The sequence below is a fragment of the Sceloporus occidentalis genome, unplaced genomic scaffold, assembly GCF_023333645.1.
Source record: "Sceloporus occidentalis isolate IW3139 unplaced genomic scaffold, rSceOcc1.0.p SCAF_3, whole genome shotgun sequence".
Lineage (NCBI taxonomy): Eukaryota > Metazoa > Chordata > Lepidosauria > Squamata > Phrynosomatidae > Sceloporus > Sceloporus occidentalis.
The window spans coordinates 195333986-195354796 of NW_028316983.1; the positions used below are offsets into that span (position 1 = coordinate 195333986).

At 37.8% G+C, this 20811-nt stretch overlaps 1 protein-coding gene across 16 annotated transcripts in view; it reads left to right on the forward strand.

The window, feature by feature from the left end:
* Positions 1-20811, forward strand: part of DTNA (dystrobrevin alpha) — a 293386-nt gene that overhangs the window by 126875 nt on the left and 145700 nt on the right. For 3 of the 16 annotated variants that reach the window (XM_089517250.1, XM_089517253.1, XM_089517252.1), the window contains one exon: positions 20435-20505. The exons of the other annotated variants lie outside the window; for them this stretch is intronic. The gene's annotated coding sequence lies outside the window, so the exon portion shown is untranslated. The remainder of the gene's footprint in view (positions 1-20434; positions 20506-20811) is intronic. 16 annotated transcript variants of the gene reach the window in all.

The following is a 20811-nucleotide window of genomic DNA, read 5'->3' on the forward strand; positions in this document are numbered from 1 at the left end:
TCTGCTACATACTTTAATCCAGGTCTGTGTACTAGAAGTGTATTTGGATTAGATATGCTGCATAGCCATAAGGAAAGCATCCTAAATCTAACTAGGTGGGTGAAAGGAGAAAAACAAGTTTTTGTCAGTCTTTTGTATTGTAGCAGCTGGATTCATTGTTACTATAGCAACACACCACATGATAAGGTATATTAGATTGCTCTGTGCTGAGCACAAGAGGAAGAATGAGCACTAAAGTTAAAGGTTACTTTGGAGTTCCTCATGTTAAAATATTGTGGTCAAATGGTCTTGGTCCTGCATAAGTTGTTTTCGCAGAGGAGAATAAAGTCTTGTTGCTGCTTTAAATAGGTAAGCTAAAAACTTACTGGTGCAGGTAAACTAAAACCTCATTTTCTAAAAACTTAACCTTTTCTTGTTCCTAGCAGAACTTCCTTCCCATTTTCTTCCTGTATTCTTTTGCAGATGTGACAGGAAGTTCTTCAAATTGAAATAACAACAATTTTCTTTCTTTTCTTTTTCTTTTTTCCTCTCTCTTTTTTATAACGTTTAATATTATTCAGTCATTTCATGCTCTTTGACATTCAAGCTCATCTGGTAAAATGGTTCAGAGCTGCTGCCATTCACTGTGTCACTTGTTGCATTTGCACGAGTTACAGTCTAAAAAATTAACCTTGGTTTTGCAAATAATGTTTATTTAGTCTTCTTCTTCTAAGAGAAGCACTACTGAATTTCTATGTAATATCTGCCCTCCTGCTCCCAGTTCAGATTGGTGGTTGCCTATTCCTGTTGTAGAAGTAGAAGAATCAATACATCTGTCATAAAACATCAGTTCTAGGAGAGGATGGTATTCTTCAGGAACCTTTTAATCATAATCCAGATTGCTGTGTGCCAATCAGTTTCAAACTGTTTGTTTTTATCAATTTAACTGATGACATATCTCATTGTTGGACTTTGAATATTGATCTTCATATTTACAAGGAGACAAAAGTGTTTTCTCAAATTATTAACCAATAAGCCTTTTGTACTCCAGATGGGTATTCTATAATCTGAAGAAGTGGTCAGCTAAAGAGGTGAAGGTTGTTTTTGTTTTTGTTTGTGTGAGTTTGATTTTTTTTAAAAAAAGGCTGAATTTAGGACAAGGTAATGTACGCAAAATAATTTGTATTAGCCCACATTATTTATAAGCTTGTCACATGGCAGAAAGCCTAGTTGTATATGGCTATTTTAAAAGCTGTTTTTTATACTAGTGCTCCTAATATATTTTAGAAAAAAACTTTTTCCCCCTGTGAATATAGCTTGTTGCTTCATTTTGTCCTCTCTGCTCCCAAAGTCTGTCCTAAAGATCTACACCCTTTGGCTTCCTCACCAATGTGTGTGCCTTCAACTCATAGCGTTTTCTTAGGTCAATACCATCCCAATATTGAGGCTTCAAAATTAAGATATCTTTTATTTACTGTATATACTCATGTATAAATCTAGAAGTTTTAGTCAAAAATTGACCCAAGAAATCTGAGTCAACTTATCCAAGGGTCAGTTTAAATACTGTACTTTAACTCTTATATATAAAAAGAGCCATCCCTGGTAAAAGGAAGAAGTGTAATCTGACATTACCCCCCTTCTACTCATCCATCCAGGCTTTAGTGTGAGCACAAACAATCATTCCTGCTGGAATTTTGTAAGTTCTTTGGCATTGTTTTTCTTTGCTTCTTAGATCCTTTGTTACATACCTCTAAATTTTACCCTCGATTTATCCATGGGTCACATCAAAATCCATAATTTTAGCCCCCAAACCTACCCTCGACTTACACATGAGGTCAACTTATAGTCGAGTATATATGGTACTTCCTTCTTTAACCTTTTGCTTAAGATTAATGTGATCACTGTCACCTAGATATCCCTAAATACATTTACCAGGGATTGAGAGCCAGTGTGGTATAGTAGTTTGAGTTTTGGACTACAACTCTGCAGACCAGAGTTCAAATCCCTGCTTGGCCATGGAAACCCACCTGGTGACCCTAGGTGAATCAAATTCTCTCAGCCTCAGAGTGAGGCAAAGTGAACACTTTCCTCTGAACAAATCTTGCCAAAAAAGCAAAACCCATAATAGGTTTGTCTTAGGGTCGCCATAAATTGGAAATGACATGAAGACACACAGCATATGTACAAAGGTACACATGTACATATGTGGTTGGATTGTCCCTTAGTGCATGAGTATTGGACAGAAATTTTACAACTGAACTCCAAAATCACTAAATAAAGTATACAATTATCACCACTCCTGCTCCTGTTCTCCATTTTTATGAATGAAAATAAGGCCCTGCAGCATAAAGAATTTATTAGTTTGCTTCTGGCTGTTGCCAAGCTTGAGATAGCCAAGAACTGGAAAACTGGAAAGTTGATATTGCAGGATGATGGACTAGTCACTAGACTCTGGGACTTGTGGTTAATGGAGAAAATGGAAGATAATAACAGAGGAAGAGGCTTACTCTGGATTGACCTTTCATAAGATTTGGCACCCATTTATTGAATACATCCAGCAAGATTTAGTCTCTAGACATCCCCCAATTTTAACTAAATTTTTATGGAAAGATGCCTTTCAGGATCCCTGAATACGCACCTTTTATCTATAATTTTCAGGGTCTTATCTGGGTTATTGCCTTTATTTATTGTTGTTTTGGTGTACTGTTTGTTGTAATGTTATGTTTTAGAATGTATTAATAAATTTTAATAAGAATAATAAGAATAATAATAATAATAAGAAGAAGACACAGCAATATCTACCAGGTTCCATAATAGTGGGAACAAGTTCTGAGGCTTTTATTAGCTGCTGGTATAATTTTTGTCCTTATTGTTTTTGTCATACATAGTGCATGGCTTAAAACAATGACACCTGGACAGAACTGAGCCTCTTGTCCTTCTGCACTGGTAAGACACAATGTGAAGAAGGGTTTTAGGGAATTATAATGCAAAATGTTTCTACCATCAACAATTTTTCCCAAGTTGAGCAAGCATAAAATGTTAATGACTTTGGGTTAAACACTTTAACCAAATTTATTCTTCAAGTGCAGTGAAGTGTTACATGTCTATACTGTCCACCCACTGATCTTTTGCAAACTTACTTTGCTGAAAGCACCAAATAGTGGTGAATGAATAGAAAATGATGACATCAAAAGGCTGGGAAAGCAAAACCAACAAAGAAAAAAAGACTTTGATAATACAGGTTAAGCATCCTTTTATCTGGAATTCCAAAATCTGAAATACCCCAAAATCCAAAATTGTCCAAAGGGGTGGGTGGCTGACATAGTGATACCTTTGCTTTGTGATGGTTCAGTGACACAAACTTTCTTTCATGCGCAAAATTATTTAAAATATAATGTATAAGATTACCTATGTTTTGTATATATACAAAACATAAATAATTTCATGTTTAGTGTTGAATATGATTCCCAAGATATCTCATTATTTATATGCAGATATCCTAAAATGTAAAATCAAAAACATTTCTGGTCCCAAGCACTCTAGATTTCAGTTTATTACTCTAAGGACATTATTACATGTGGTAAAAAAGCAGAATTTTAAGAGAATAACGAGCGTTTTTTTGCTGATACTTATCACATGGTGGTGTGTCCATCCTAATGTTGCCTTAGATTCACTTAATTACTGTTGTACACCTGCTGTGCCAAATCTGTCAATAGGCTTTCAGTCTGGAAGCTACCGTATATTCTCATCTATAAGTCTAAAAGTTTATGCCCAAAAATTGACCCCAAAATCCCAGGCTGACTTATTTACAGGTCACTATGGTAAAGTGATAATAGCTCTTTCAGATTTCCCCATGCAGTGCAGAGAGGAGTTTATTTCTCTCTGGAACCAAGCAGAAAGAGTCCTGGGTGATTTATTGATATTGCTGTTTGTTTAAGAGCCTCTCTCCCACCCGTGCGCCTGGCTGAAACAATGAAGCAAAAAGCCTCAATGAAAATCTCTCTTGCCATATACATGCATACATACACTGAAGGAGCATCCAAGTTTTACCCTCGGCCTATCCACAGTTCATGGCAAAATTCATAATTGTGGCTCCAAAACCTGACCTCCACTTATACATGAGGTTAACTTATAGCTGAGTATATACAGCATTCCTTGACTGCTTTGGGGTGGTAGCTCTCTTCCATGACAATTCCACTTCCCAGGCAGTCATGCGGTGTTTCTAAGTGTGATTCTCCTCCTCTCCCCTTCCCCTTGCAGCAATTGTGGCATCGAATATCTTCCCCAAGCCAGTTGTTGTGTGTATTTTTGCATTTTGCTTGTTAATCACTTCAGTAAATACACACACACACACACATATTTAGTGATTAACTGCATCCTTCTGGGATCTGGAACAAACTGGAAGAAGTGCTCTTGGTTTGGGTTTTTAATACCAGAGAGAGAGAGAGAGAGAGATTCAGAGGTACCTGTAAAAAGCACAATATGTAGTCAATTTCATGAGACAACTGTATTGTATATATTTTACAGGAGAGTATTTGAAGCTTGATGGTGTGTAATAGCTGCAGTCATTGCTTCCTTCAAATGTGTGTTAAATTCTAGCTTTTTTTCAAGAGATGTTGAAAAAAAGTTATGTCTCCGAAACTTTGATGAACAACCTTACTGTGGGAAGATACCTGGAATATCTTCCTTTGCAATTCAAAGGGGAGACTAATTGAGGAAGTGACTTGAAGATTAAAATATTCTAACCACTATGACAGGTGCTCTGATCAAGCTTGGTTTGCATTATATTAAAGGAAGAAAGAAGCTGTAGAAATAGCAAGAAGTGTCCTGTGATGCCTTCAAACTGAGTAATGTTTGCTCACATCTTGCAAATTTAACAGGTATGTTGTCCCAAGTATTTATGTTGGACCCTGAAATATATCCATGCCACCTTTCCTCCATATAAACATAGTATGGAAAACCAGGGTCCATTAAAACTTTCTTCAACATATTCATGCTCTGAAAAAAATTGATAGCCACATTACACATTACAGTGTATACTGCAGGCAGATCCAACTTTAAAATTTGTGAAGAAAACTTCTAGGCCTATTCATCCTGCCACTTAAATTACCATTTCCCTAGTGAGGTTTGTCCCATTGCTGATAGTAGTAGAGTCCCTATAGTAGGTAAGACAGTTTCAGATAAACAGACTCTCATGTGAAACTGATACGGGTTTGGACAGCACATGCTTGCTTCAGTAGCCTGTGTATTTCAATTTATGGCCAACAGAGTCTTGTGAACTGGCTTCAGAGATAGAATTTTAGAATGTAAGAAATGTTAAACTCTAATCCTAGAAGAATATAGAACCAGAGCAAATTTTGTCTGCTGTAGGTTTAGATGGCATTGAAATGACTGTGATTTTCATGCTTTTCACCTCCAGAAATAGTAGTGCACTCAGGAAGTGCATAAATTAGATATTCTGGTGGAACTGCAGTAGGATGAAGTGAAGCCAAATGATGAGAAGAAAAGTCAGTGAATCATTAATGAGTAAGAACAGACAAAGATAGAGTGGGCCATTCAAAGGAGGAAAGGAAGTAATTGTCATGGTTCTAATTCTTTCATACTAAGAAGCAGAGGGAAATAAAGTCTAGATAATCTAATGAACATAGGAAATCTAACCTGAGCTTTATTCTGCTGGTATAGAAAATTTAGTATTTCTCTTCAAAAATCTTGGTATGCTTATCTGGCAACAATATCAAAGAAAAATAAATGAAAAATGATTGCATTTTAATTATTTAGAATGTTTACAAACATCCTGCATCATAAATGTTCTCAGAGTGGTTTGCACAACATCAATACAATGAAATGTAACCAATAATATGAATTTGTTCCATGAGGAGCTGTAGTGTCTGTTAGTCAGATCTCCCAAATACCAACATTTTATTTGTATCATGGAGAAGATGAGAAATGCCATAAACCAGAAGTAACTGAAGAAAGTCTTTCCCGTATATTATTGCATTTGCTCATATTGGCATGGACTTAAAATGACTTTGCATTAAAAATCTGCTTTAGCCAATTTAAAGCCATATATCATGATATATAATCACTGAGAATTATGTCTTTCTTTTGCATCACTGTACAAAAACAACAACAAAAATTGTTCTTTCCCTTGTTCTAAATGAGATAAGCCTAACATGATCAAGTAAGAGATGTCCAAACACAGGCATCCTTAGTAGGACCATGGAAAATACCCCAAATGACAGTGTCCGTTAAAGAGTACAGGCAGCTTATTTGGAATAACGAGTCTATGGAATAGATCATGATAGCAGTGATGTGTTCAACTCTTTTAGTCCAAGTCTCAAATCAAGTGTTAAACCTCTACCTTCAAGTCCCAATTTGACTCCTTTTCCTTGCAAGATGCTTTCAAGTCAAGTCTGGGAGTCAACTTTAACAGAAAAAAAGATGGTGGCATGTGTGGAGAGGTGAAGTTTCAGTAACTGAAAAAGCAAGAAGACATACATAAAGTTGGGTTAAAAAATCTCAGAGGGGAAGAACAAATGCATTGGGCAATGTTCTTGAGGTGGAAAGATCCTTCTAAAGCTTTTGAAAAGCTTCAGAAGGCTTCTCTAATGTGCAGCAAGGACAGTCTGCTGAGTGTAGACCTCAAGTCCATTGCCTCATGCATTTTCTGTTTCTGGATAAAGCTGGGCCAACAAGTCAGTCACTAAAAATATACAAGTTGTGAGTTGAGTCAGTGTGTCGTTTTTTACCAAGTCGAGTCCAAGTAGAGTGATTGAAGTGACTTGAGTCCAACTTGAGTCACTACAAAGTAGCAAAGTTGCTACAAGGCTGCATCATGCTATGTGGCACTGGATAATGACTCACAACCACCACTCTATATTAATGGACCAGGAGACTGGTCACATGTTCTGTTGTCAGTTGTGAGTTGAGAGCTATTGTTGAAGCGGCAGGTTGTTGATGTGAGCTAGTGTGGATCAGTTTGGAATTGAAGAGTAGATATTGTAGTTGATTGGAAGTTAGAGATGAGTGTGTACATGTACTGTTTATTATTGTACAATTTGCAACCTGAAGATAAAAGCCTCCAGAACTTTGGATGAATCAGCTGAATCATTAACCAACAAGGATGACTTGGTTAATGGGGTGCAAGTGGTGGGATCATTAGGTGGAAGTGACCATGTTCTCCTGGAGTTTGTTATACAATGGAAAGGAGAAGCCAGGCATAGTCAAACACGCATTCTAGACTTTAGGAGAGCAGATTTCAGTAAACTTAGAGAAGTATTCAGGGTGATCCCGTGGTCAGAAATACTAAAAGGGAAGGGAGTTCAGGATGGATGGGACTTTCTCAAAAGAAAGATACTGAAGGCACAATTTCAAACAGTTCCAGTGAGAAAGAAAAATGGGAGGTGTCTCAAGAAACCAGGATGGATGACTAAGGAACTTTCAACTGAGCTGAGTTTGAAACGGAACATGTATAAGAAATGGAAAAAGGGGGGAAATCACAAAAAAGGAATTCAAAGAAATAGCAGGCATGTGCAGGGGTAAAGTCAGAAAAGCTAAAGTGCAGAATGAACTCAGGCTTGCTAGAGAGGTTAAGAACAACAAAAAGGGCTTTTTTGGATATGTCCGCAGCAAAAGGAAGAAGAAGGAAACGGTAGGGCCACTGCGTGGAGAAGAAGGCAAAATGCTAACAGAAGACAGGGAAAAGGCAGAATTACTCAACACCTTCTTTGCCTCAGTCTTCTCAGAAAAGGAAAAGAGTGCTCAACCTGAGGATAATGGAGCAGAGGACAGAATAGGGAAATTTCAGCACAGAATAAGTAAAGAGATAGTAGAGGAATACCTTGTTAATCTAAATGAATTTAAGTCTCCAGGACCAGATGAACTCCACCCAAGGATACTAAAAGAACTGGCAAATGTAATATCGGAACCATTGGCAATCATATTTGAAAACTCCTGGAAAACAGGAGAAATCCCAGCAGACTGGAGGAGGGCAAACATTGTCCCCATCTTCAAAAAGGGGAAGAAAGAGGATCCAAACAATTATCGTCCAGTTAGTCTGACATCAATACCAGGAAAGATTCTGGAGCAGATCATTAAACAAAGAGTCTGTGAACATCTAGAAGGCAATGCCATAATCACAAAAAGTCAACATGGGTTTCAGAGAAACAAGTCATGCCAGACAAATCTGATCTCTTTCTTTGATAAAATTACCAGCTTGGTAGATGAAGGGAATGCTGTGGATATAGTATATCTTGATTTCAGTAAGGCCTTTGACAAGGTTTCCCATGATATTCTTGCAAACAAGCTTGTAAAATGTGGGTTAGACAAAGTAACTGTTACATGGATCTGTAATTGGTTGACTGGCCGAACCCAAAGGGTGCTCAACAATGGCTCTTTTTCAGCCTGGAGAGAAGTGACCAGTGGGGTCCCACAGGGCTCTGTCCTGGGCCCAGTGCTATTCAACATCTTTATCAATGACCTGGATGACAGAATTGGGAGCATACTTATCAAATTTGCAGATGACACCAAATTAGGAGGAAGAGCTAATACTCCAGAGGACAGGATCAACGTTCAAAATGATCTGAATAGACTAGAAAGCTGGGCCAAAGCTAACAAAATGAAATTCAACACAGAGAAATGTAAGGTACTGCACTTAGGGCAGAAAAATGACATGCACAGATATAGGATGGGAGACACATTGCTGAATGAAAGTACATGTGAAAGGGATCTAGGAGTCCAAGTAGACCATAAGTTGAACATGAGTCAACAATGCGATGCGGCAGCTGAAAAGGCCAATGCAATTTTAGGCTGCATCAATAAAAGTATAGTGTCTAGATCAAGAGAAGTAATAGTGCCACTCTATTCTGCTCTGGTCAGGCCCCACCTGGGCACCACAATTCAAAAAGGACATTGAGAAACTGGAGCGTGTCCAGAGGAGGGCGACTAAAATGGTGAAAGGTCTGGAAACCTTGCCCTATGAGGAACGACTCAGGGAGCTGGGGATGTTTAGCCTGGAGAAGAGAAGGTTAAGAGGTGATATGATAGCCCTGTTTAAATATTTGAAAGATGTCATATTGAGGAGGGAGCAAGCTTGTTTTCTGCTGCTCCAGAGAACAGGACCTGGAACAATGGATGCAAGCTACAGGAAAAGAGGTACCACCTCAACATTAGGAAGAACTTCCTGACAGTAAGGGCTGTTCGACAGTGGAACACACTCCCTCGGAGTGTAGTGGAGTCTCCTTCCTTGGAGATCTTTAAGCAGAGGCTGGATGGCCATCTGCTGGGGATGCTTTGATTTGGATTTCCTGCATGGCAAGGGGTTGGACTGGATGGCCCGTGCGGTCTCTTCCAACTATGTTTCTATGATTCTAACTGTCTGTGAGTTTTTCTTTTAAGTGTAAAAAGTGATCAGTGTACTGCCAATACCAATGGCTGTGGGTTTTTGTTTTTGTACTCTGCTGTGTATATTATTTTGGCTGTAGCTGGGTGATTTTTTCCCCAGACTGTGCAGGGTGTTTAGACCTTTATCCCACCTATATAGGCCTTCTCCTCTTCGGTATTAGTAACAAGTTAGACAGTGATTAGCTTCTTTGCATCCCATTTTGGAGAAAAGTGGGATATAAGTTCAAACAAACAAACAAATAAATGTCAAGCTTACTGATTTCAGTGGTAGGAATGAAATCTAGGTAGGACTTATATTGGATTCCCCAGACTTTATTTGGATGTTGGCAGCTGATGGATAAATGCACCAAGGGTTTTTTAAAGAGAATTTTCCAACTTCCTGAACCTATGGGTTCAAAGTGTTTATTATTAAAGGTATCACTTCTACATGTTGGAAACAGTTTTCACATTCCTTGGGTGGAGCTGAGATTGTAGAATTGTACAATGACTCCTTCAGAAAAAGGTTAAATTGATGCTTCTTGAATACTTGTATAATGAAAATAATTTCAAGCTGCATAACATCCATCAACCACTTAAGGTTGTCCTTGTTCCTCCATTATCTTGATACATATTTCTCTGCATGACTTTGTTTTCTGTTTACACTGTTTACAAGTACTTGTACCATGGGAAATGTCAATGGCATTGCAAGAAACAATCCTGGTACTTGTGCTAATTCTAGGAATTCAAGGCTAAAGAAACATTTAAGCAAACTTCCATTTCAGTCCACGTATGTTATTCATACTACTGGCTTCCTAGTGTTTTGACTTTGTTGGGACATTCCATAAATGTATGTGTTCCTTCCTCTTTTTTCTTCTCCTTATTTTGTGCACTCATTCTATCCTCTCTTCTATTGCTTGCAGTACTTATAGTCTGCCATTTTGTTTAAATGTGATAGTAGTGTAAAGGATTGCCTTTACACTACTAGGGCCTGCAAAACAATTTCTTTCTTCTAAATTTTGGTTTGAAAAAAATAACATTTTAATTAAGGTTAGGAAGGAAATCCTGGTTTGCCCAAACCCATGGTTAGTCTGACTGAAATATTGCCAGGGGCTATCATAAGACATAGAAAGGTGGATCTGTGTCCAAGAGGGGAGATGGGAACATTCAGTTGAGCTGGCAACCTGTTTCTGATCTCTGACTATGGCAGGGAAACTTGGAAACATGACATCAGATTTGTACCACCATGAAAATTAAAATCAGTATCTGGGCAGTTCAAATTAGATAAAAATAAGAGTATGATAAGATTAAAATGGATGATAAGTTTACAACTTTGTGATAAATTATGGCATTTTATATGTGAATGATAACTTGGGCAACATTGCATGGAAATGCTGTTAAAAGAACTCCTGTTACTGAAACTACAGTGTTACCTTTATAATAATGAGGAATCTTATACCAGAAGCAATTAATCAATTTTTAAAGCAGTGATCAGATTATTGTATTGCTATTCAAGGTCAAAATACAGTGCGCCCATGTCATATGCGGGCGCCTTTTATGTGGCTTTCAGCTTATGCTGAATGCCCCATGCCATTTCCTGTATGGCACGTGCACCCATGGCGTGCCGCATGCACGAGCCCCATTATTTTCAATGGGGCTTGAGCATAGGAGGAACTTGCATCGCACACTGGGGTCCAGAACGGATCCCTCACGTAGGTAAGAGACCACTGTAGGTTCAAAAGTAATTCTGTTAAAGTCAGCTTTAACAGAATGCACATATAAGAGTTCCACCAATTTAAAGGAGAAAATGGTTTCAAAGTGGGCATTAACTTTTTGGTATGTATTTTAGGAATGTGAAAATTTGCCCAGAAGCAAATGTTACACTACAGTCCTACTCTTCATGTAAAATCAACATATTAAATAGATACTGAATGATAGACTATTATGTTTGTGCAGGTCTTAGGCCTAAAACACATGGGCCAAAAGTAGCAGCTACCAGCTGCTTGACACACAGCTTGCCAGCTTCCAGAAGCCTCTCTGGTGCTCCAATCCAGTCATTTGGACTGGGTCAAAATGGAACCAATTAAATCTAGCTCCTGACAGCTTGGAATCATAGTGGCAGGTCACTTTGTGAGCAGGCTGTGGATCACCAGTGTGATCACGGCTGGAGCGGCCTCCGGCTGCATCTAATTGCCTGTCTGCTTCACCCCTGAGGTATTTTAGGTAAGAAGCAGGCACAGCTCCATCATGTCTAAGGTCATCCCCTCCATCTCAGCTGCCATTACTTTGGAGTGAGAGAAGAAGAGGCAGGCACAGAACCATCCTGCCTAGGTTCAGAAGTAGATGACAGCCCTCCCCCCTCCATCTCAACTGCACTACCCAGTGGCCTGGCAGTAGCAAAGGGAAAGAAGAGGGCATATCTGCTAGACGTACCATCCCCTTTTCTTTTTGCGCCTTCATTAGATTGTAAGCCCAAAAGCAGGGAGCTAGGTTTTTTGGTTAGTCTTTAACTTGTAAAGTGCCATGCACTGTGATGATACAATATCACCACCATCATCATCAACAACAGCAACTGCAGCAGCAGCAAGAATACTAATAATACTGTGCTAGCAAATGTGAGTGCACTGGTGATTTCCATGGAAGAAATGTAAAGCACATTCAGCAGTTGTTCATAGCACATGTTTGTTTGATTTTTTGTATGTCATGTTTCAGACAGAGTATTAGTGGTAATTGAACCAGCCCAAAACTATCAATTAGCTGTTGGATAACCAGCAGTTATTCTTATCTCACTAGTGGTTTATTACTTTATTCAGTTAAAAAACACCAGTTGTATTCACGTTATTTTGTGATCTTAATTCAATGAAAAACAGTTATTTTCACAGGCTATTTTGTTATCTCTATCACTACATGATGGACTGTATAAATTCTTCATCAGAATCTCTCTAAAGGAGTGTTTCATGAATTGTCTCTTGGATTAGTTCACAATGTTTGTATGTGTATTGGGAAATACATTAATGGAGAAACTAAACACAGCCTTTCTAGTGCTTAGTCCCCAGATACTGTCAAAGAACAATTACCTTCATCTCAACCAACATGGCCAGCAGGATTGGGGATGAAGGGCATGGGGGAGTGCTCTAATATTAGGGTTGCCATAAGTCAGGACCTCCAAACCGGGACAAATGTAGGACAACATTTTCAAATGTAGGGCATATTTTTTAAAAATGGAGGACACACGAAAAAATTTGATTATTTTTAAAATATGTTAATATAAATGCATGTTTCTTAGGCATGCTCAAAATGGAGGACATTTTGGCATTATTCCTAGACAGATGGCAGAAATGTACTTCCCTTTCTGGCCAAACCACCCCCCTCCTCATTCCAAAACACACGACAGCACATTTGGGCATTTCACATGGCTTTACTTAACATGGCCTCTTGCATATTTCAGAGGCTTATTCCATAACCAAACCCTTTGGGTTTAACACTGAACATGGGTTAACATGGCTGTGCATATCGAACATGTCAAGGTGGTTAAACAAAAAGTGGATTTGCCCTCGGTTTCATAGAATCATAGAGTTGGGAGAGACCGCAAGGGCCATCCAGTCCAACCCCCTGGTGTCTTGCACCAACTATACTTCTCAGAAGTATGTGCTTGGTCAAGGTACTTTGGTTTTTCTTCACTGCGCATGAGTATGTAAAAATCAGAGCAAATTACATTGGCCATGCCTCAGAGGTTTTACTTGCTAATTAGCTTACTTGCTGTTCACCGCTATGATCTTTGGAATAGCGGTATATAAATAAAACAAATTATTATTATTATTATTATTATTATTATCAGCATTAAAAGGAGAAAAAACACACAGAAAAGACACTTTGGAAAGTCACACTGTCTCGGCTTCAAAAACAGTGGGCACAGGCCTATGAAGCTGACTGATATCAATATCACCACCACCACCATCATCATCACTAACAATGTTAAAAGAAAGCAAACTTGTTAGCATTAAAAGCAGAAAAAATACACAAAAAATAGACTTGGGAAAAATAAATATTAGAAAAAATACACAAGGATAAAATAAATATTAGAAAAATACACAAGGGTAAAATAAAAGCCTCTGGCCACTTACCACCACCACCTCCTCCTCCTCCTCCTTCTGCTCCCCCCTTCTCCTCCTCCTCCTCCTCCTCAAGGCTATGGAATCCTGGGAACTGTAACTCTGTGGACCATTCAGCCTCCTTTTGTCAAGAGAGCTCTGGTGCCACAAGAAACTACAATTCCCAGAATCCCATAGCACTGAGCCATGGATGTTTAAGGGGGGGGGGGGTCAAACTATTTCTGCAGCCTTTTGCTACCCCAAAGCCCTTCCTATTTAGAAGCAAGGCAAAATCTCTTCCTTCACCAAGCCATTGAATAGCAACCCAAATGGAGGGCTGATTGCTTCTTTCCCATTGGTCAGCTTCGGGAGAAATTTGCATATTACAAATAAAGGTGTTTAGGGCCTCAAAAATGATCCTGTGATAAAGAATTAAAAGAATATTGGCGCGGTATACATTTAAAAGATGAGGCATTTAGACTCCCAGTGAAACATGAACAATTTATGGCCTTTTTTTTTCTCACTGTAACCTGGAAAGTAATGCCTTTTGCAAGACATATATACCAAGTGGGCTGGCAATAGCTCTGAGTGGCAGGTCTCCTGAAGACCTGCTCTCTAGGCTGGGCCAGACAGGGAGGCAGGGAGCCTCCAGAGCCTTGCTGGGGGGGGGGGGGGAATCATGGGGGTGGGGCCAAACAGGGGCGGGACCATGTGGACCCACCCCAAACTGGGAAAGTCACGCCCCCAGGCGGGATATGGCAAGCCTATCTAATAGAGGCCAAAAGGTTGGGAAACTCTAGCTGAAGTTTCATAATAACAGCTTAACAGGTGGCACACAAATTGTTTCCGTTGATAGCTTATGTAGCTTATGATGAGGTTGATTTCCAAAGGTGTTTAAATGTATGCTCACTAGATTATCTGTGTCCTAGGTTTAGATTACCCATAATAAGATCAACTCTATACAGGTATTAACCTTAAACTGAACTTTGAAGAGCTTTCCTTCAAGATCCATATGCGAGCATGTTGTCTGAATTTAGAAGGCCAGGGATGGGGCACGATGGACTACATGTTTGTTGCCATGAAGAAGAAGAAGAAATTGGCTAAACTGTTGGTCATGACTGAGATTTTTTATATAACTTTTTTTCTAAGATTATCTGAGGTGGAGATGAGAAATCTGTTACTCTTCCAATATGGTTCAGCACCAGCTCCCATTTGCCCCAGATAACATGGGCAAAGTCTAAGGATGATGGGAATTGCAGTCAAACAAATTCTGGTGAAACAAAGTTTCCCCACCCTACCCCCAATGTAAGGTCCATATCTTGCAACAATAATTCTGAGATTTTATGAGATTTGCTATAGAATGAAGGTTAGCATGGAATAACCAATATTCTGAACAGTAAGTTCCCATCCAATCTCTCTTGTAAAACAAAGTGTGAGACAGAACTTGTATTCTTGTCATTTGAAGACAAAAGGTGTCAATCTGTGTGATATGTTCCATCAAAGTCTAGAAGGACAGAGTTTATTAGTTTTTCCAGGCATTTCCTATGTGTTAAGCAGGGAAAACTAACAAGGTATAATCTCAAACCAGCATCAAGAGAAAGGGAAATATACCATAAAAATCAGGGGGACTGAAATTCCAGGGGAACTGGGAAGTAGTGGTCCTGACAGGATTTATAGGGCCCGGAACACGAATAAGTAAATAGGTTAGGCTTCCGGTTTCCCAAATATATACTGGAACTGGCACGGGGGCAAGACAGTATCTGCTATACCATTTTAGATCTCACACTGTCACATATTTGTTTACAAATACCAATAAGAAAGCCATTTAAAATGACAAAGGGATTAAAAAGATAAAAACAAAGGGATTTAAAGAAGTAGTAAAGAAGTCTAAACTTTGTTTTCTTATTGACAATGTGTTAAAGCATTCCTTTCCCCCCCCGGGGGGGGGAGGCCGATACACACACACACACACACACACACACACTTCATATTTTACGTTTTACATTTTTCATTTTGAATTATTCATTGATTTCTGTGTTGTCGTTTGCTGTTTGAAGAATTTATGCCTCTAAGTGGTAATTATGCATTTTACATCTTCATACATCCTTTTAGAAAATAGTGTATATTGCCTTGGATTTCTTATGGGTAAGGGTGGTTTATGAATTTTATAAATAAATAAATTACCCCATGAAATAAAAAAAATTACAAGGCCTTTCATGGCTTGAGTGGAAAAGGGTGTGTGTGTCCTGTGTCACATATTTGTAGCAAGCCCAGAGAAATTATGATTGGACTTGCAGAAATGTAAAGCAATTTCAGCTTGAGATACCATCAGTTCTTCAGTTGTTGTTTAGAGGAGCACGTGTTTTCAGATCCAGTTTATGTAATAAGATGAAACTGGTAAACATGTTAAGCAACCTTCACTCACAGACCTTTTTGTACAGTATTTGAACTTCAAATTAAAAGTGTGGATTAGACGTTCAGCATCGTTTTACAAGTATGATACAGTTGAGAATATTTTAAGGAAAGTTAAATTAGAAAAACAAGATGTTTCCAGTTATAATTCTACTTGTGATAAGAGATAAAAAGCAATGCAAAAGCAGATTAAATTTTTTATTTGTTCTCATACACATGCACCTACAAAAGCACCAAATTTTTGTAATCTACATCTCCTGAGAATTTTTATTAATAGTACTCATCATTTTGACTACATTAGGTTTTTAGTAGATTGACTAATAAAGGAAGAAAACAAATATTTAAGTTTTAAACCTTAGTAGAAGCTGAAATATCACATGAGAATAGTTTGTTTCTTTCAATTAGATTGTGTTAATTTTTAATTCAGAGTATCAGACTGCTGTGTGTTTGCAAATGGAAAAAAAAAATCCTAATAGCTTCCAAAGGCATTTCCCATATTCCTTAAAGAAGAAATTATTTGGATTATATCCATCCTTACCCCTTGCAGTGAAAAGGTTCAGTGAAATACAATACCTTACTTATCAGTAGCCTGCTTTTTTTGCACTCTGCTTATGTCTATCTTTTTCAGGGTCCATGGCATAATTAGATTTTATACTTCGATGAGCAGAAACCATCTCTGTTTATATGGCTGTGCTCACAAGCATTTGGGGGGAAAAGGACAAAAATATGTTATTCCAATAGTACATGCTATGGTGCAGAATTTTCCCAATAGAAGGAAATTCAACGGAAGGGTGTTTATAGACCCAAAGGATAGAAGACAGGCTTGTATACAGCTTGAAGGTATATATGGGGAGAGCTCAGACTCTTTGCTGTAGTACTCTAAAGTGATTTGCTTGCCAAAGGAAGATAGTTCAAAGGAAAGTCATGGTTGAACACTACAAAAACAAAAATAATGACCACAGATGATTTATATAACTTTAAAGTATACAATGAAGACATGGGAATAGTTAAAGGTTTTCCATACCTTGACTCCACTATTAAAATAGAGGCTATAGTCAAGAACTCAGAAGAAAACTAGGATTTGGAAGAGCAGCTATGATGAAACTTGCCAAGATCCTTGTGTGAAATGATACATATCTGAATATTAAAGTCAGGATTTCCAGTTTCTATGTATGGTTGTGAAAGCTGGACAGTGAAGAAAGCTTATAGAAAAAGAATTAACTCATTTTAAATGTGGTGCTTCAGGAGAGTTCTGAGGATACCACAGATTGCCAGAGAGAAGAAATCAATGGATCCAAAAGCAAATCAAAGTTGAACTCTCCCTAAAAGCCAAAACAGTTAAACAGAGATTATCATACTTTGGACCATACCATGAGAAGACATGATTTATTAGAAAAGACAATAATGCTTGGCAAAAAAGTATAAAGGAAAGAGGAAGACCACATTACAGGTGGATAGATTTAAGCAAAGAAGCCACAGCCCTGTGTTTAAAAGACCTGAAGAGAATTGCTGATAACAGGACAGCTTGGAAGTTGTTCGTACATAAGTTGAAGTTGACTATACAGCAATTAGCAAGTGAAATGTTAACTACAACAAAATCCACAAAAGAGTGACAACTTTATTGTCTTCTTCATCAGACAAACATTAAATTACATTTTGTCTCAAAAGTTACTTCTGTTGTCAGTTAAAATGGTCTAGAGGATATCAATGCAGATAGAAGCAACCCTCCCTTCTTGACCATTTGGGGACCAGGGACAAAGGGCAATAGAAGACAGGTAATAAAATTTCAACTCCATTGGTAACAGAAAAGTAACTGTAGGCCTGTGACTAACATCATCACTTTTCATCTTTGGCTGATGAAGAGGCCAGTGAAGCTTCAAAAGCTTGCATGATGTATTTTTTGCAGTTTGATTAGCCAATAAAGGTATAGTTGTTTTGTGGATTTTGGATTTTGTTGTATTTTGCTGCATGGTCAACATGGCTCCCCTGAACATGTTTCCTGGAGTTGAGGTGTAATGTTAGTTCCTACAGAAAGGCAGCGTGGGACCATATCTAAAGGTATTCATCCTCTGACTATTAATGCTTGCGCCTCATTGTTCAATGTTGTAAAAGAAGCAGAGGTTAGAGAGTAAAAGTCCTAGAACATTTTGATTAGTAGCTCTGATGGTTTCATTTGCCATCTGAGCTTAAGTACAAACCTGACAGTAGCTTGATTTTCCAGCAACAATATGTTGTTGCAAGGTATCCCTGTTTAAATGCAAAATGTAGTGGGGTTTTGTGTGTGTTTTCTGGCATAGGAAGGGGGAGTTCAACACAGCTGTCTGCATTTCTGGACTCTCCTTTGCAGGAAAGTTATGAAGATTATCATGAAGAGTTCCTGCAGTTCAAAAATTACCACTACAACACTGGTCACATTATTTCTGAGCCTCATTCCCTACACAGAAAATGAAACATTTATTTGTTTACTGGTGTTGTGTTTCTAAGCGATTACTGCATCTCTCAGAAAGAGTGTTTTCTCTCATATAAATATCCTCAGGAGTGGTAAGAGCATTATTACAGATTAGCATAGGTAAAACCTTGTAGTACAGCAAAACATCTTTTTAATTACAAGTGAAAGGGGCAGTTGAAGACAACTACCTGTAGTACAACAATTTTTGTTTCCAAAAATCACAAGCAGAATTATAACTGGACTCCTCAAATATAGAAAACAGTTAGCTACTGATAGTGTAGTATATTCCCCACTTACATTTTTGTTCATTCAGGGATTAGTTTGATACCTTAATGTCATCAGTCCCAGTAGTCTCTATAAAGGGATAATGTTATTCTGTATCAGATTTTATTTTATTGTAAATTGACTAACATGGTTTGTCTGCAGAATTCAGCAGATTTAAGATACAGATAACGTTTATTAAAATGAGTAACCCAAAAGACTACATAAGGCCATGCAGTTAATTTCCTCTCTTTGTAAAACAGCCTATAATTTCCAATTTTAAATTATCAGACGTGACTAAAGATATAGAAAAATGAGCTGGCATAATGATGCATGAAATCTCCCTGGAGTGACAGTGCCACAGCTGTTGCAGGAAGTGAACAGAGATCTGCTATTTTATGACACATTTCTGCTGAAAATTTCAGCAAAGTAAAAGAATAAAAGTCCTGCACATCTGTAGATTTGTTAACATCTTGCTCCTCTATTAATGTATGAGTTTGACTTTTCAGTCCTGTGAAATAAATTTACATGGATATTTCTTTCAGTACCTCATGTATGTCTTCAAATAGGCTTGATGGCTTTATAATAATATGAATATTCCATCAATAATTCAACACTGGAAACTCTTTTCATTTCCAGAATTTTTAGTGTTAACTTTCCTTTTTAAAAGGAAATAATATAAAGCAGCTAACATTTTAAAGCAGCCTGAATAATCAGATCTCATTTCAGAGATGCCATGGTATAATGATGGAAGTGTTGAACAATATCATTATTACAGGGGTTAGCTGACCTGTTGTATATAACTGAATGAACAAAACTCTCTCCTTTGCATCCATCTTTCTCTCCTTCACACATACAGAAGCACACACACTAAGACTTTTAAAATCATTATTACAGTACAATTTGGGGTAAACACACTAAAATTCATGGTGGATATGAGATCTGACAATTGTGGAACCAAAGTGTTTATATATACAGGTACTTATGTTTTTGTAGATTATTCATTTGGGAGGGTTCATGTTACAAAATGTTTTGTTTAGCAACCTTTTTATATTTTTAAATATTTTTAAATAAGTAATCTCATGGACTACATACTTAATGTAGAAGAGGGATTGTTTTCCAATTTAAACAGAAGGGGACAGTATACTTTATAGTTATCTTCAGAATATAGAGCACTTGCACATAAAATTCTGTGAAAGTGTCATATTTATTTATTTGAGTTGACAGATTGTTGTCATAGCTTAAAATAATGTATCAAAAAGCAGCAATAAAAGGGAAAATGTCTGTCACCAGGGCAAATGTAAATATGATTTAACATTTCAAGTGGAATAAGTGGCATGAATAAAGCAACAAATGTAGTGGTTATTTAGATTTATAACATGGCTTTTCCACCCTTATCAATCATTTAAAGTATGAATTATAAATCAATATATTTAAGACATATAAAATGTACTTATATAGAAAATGGTGAAATAACTCTTGCCGCATCCTCTTAAATTGATTTACTTACATCTGTAATCTCCTTTGTTTCTGGATACAGAATTGCATTTGTAATAGAAATGAACAAGGGAAATAGTTGAATTTTGGCAAATTTTGTAAGACGATGAGAACTGAGCCATAAATGGGTTGGGTATAAGACTTACACAAGCAGAACATCACACACACACACACAAGTCTCTTTGTGGTCCCCTCTTCACCACTGCATCCCACTAAAGCCTCTCCAGGGTATTGGGAGAACTTTTTGTGCTGTAGTGGACTGTTGTAGGGCAAGGAATCATTCAGGCAGAAGCACCTTACATGGGTGGCCCTACTTCTGCAGTCATTGTATCCAACCCAATGTCTTTTTCATGCCTTTATTGTTCAGATGATATACTTCAAGAAGATACACTTGGCTGATTTCATGGATCACAACAGGACATAGAGACCATTTCTGATGTAAGTATCCAGTACTATAGATTCAAAATGGGAATCCTGGGAATCCAATATCACTTTTTTACTTGCAAGTTTCTTAGTGCCTTGAAGCCAGTGTCAGATGTCAGAATTTTCTGTGGTGATAAACCCAAAAGCTTGCTTTTGTTTTTCAGTTTGATCAGTATGTCATGCAGGAAAGCTGTGACCTGGTGCTTGTCACACTTTCACCAATGCAGTAAAACAGAGCATTTAAAATTATAGGTAATCTGCTTTAGATGTAACACTGAATCTCAGATTGTCTCTTCCCCTTTAGCAAGTCCACAAGGAGGA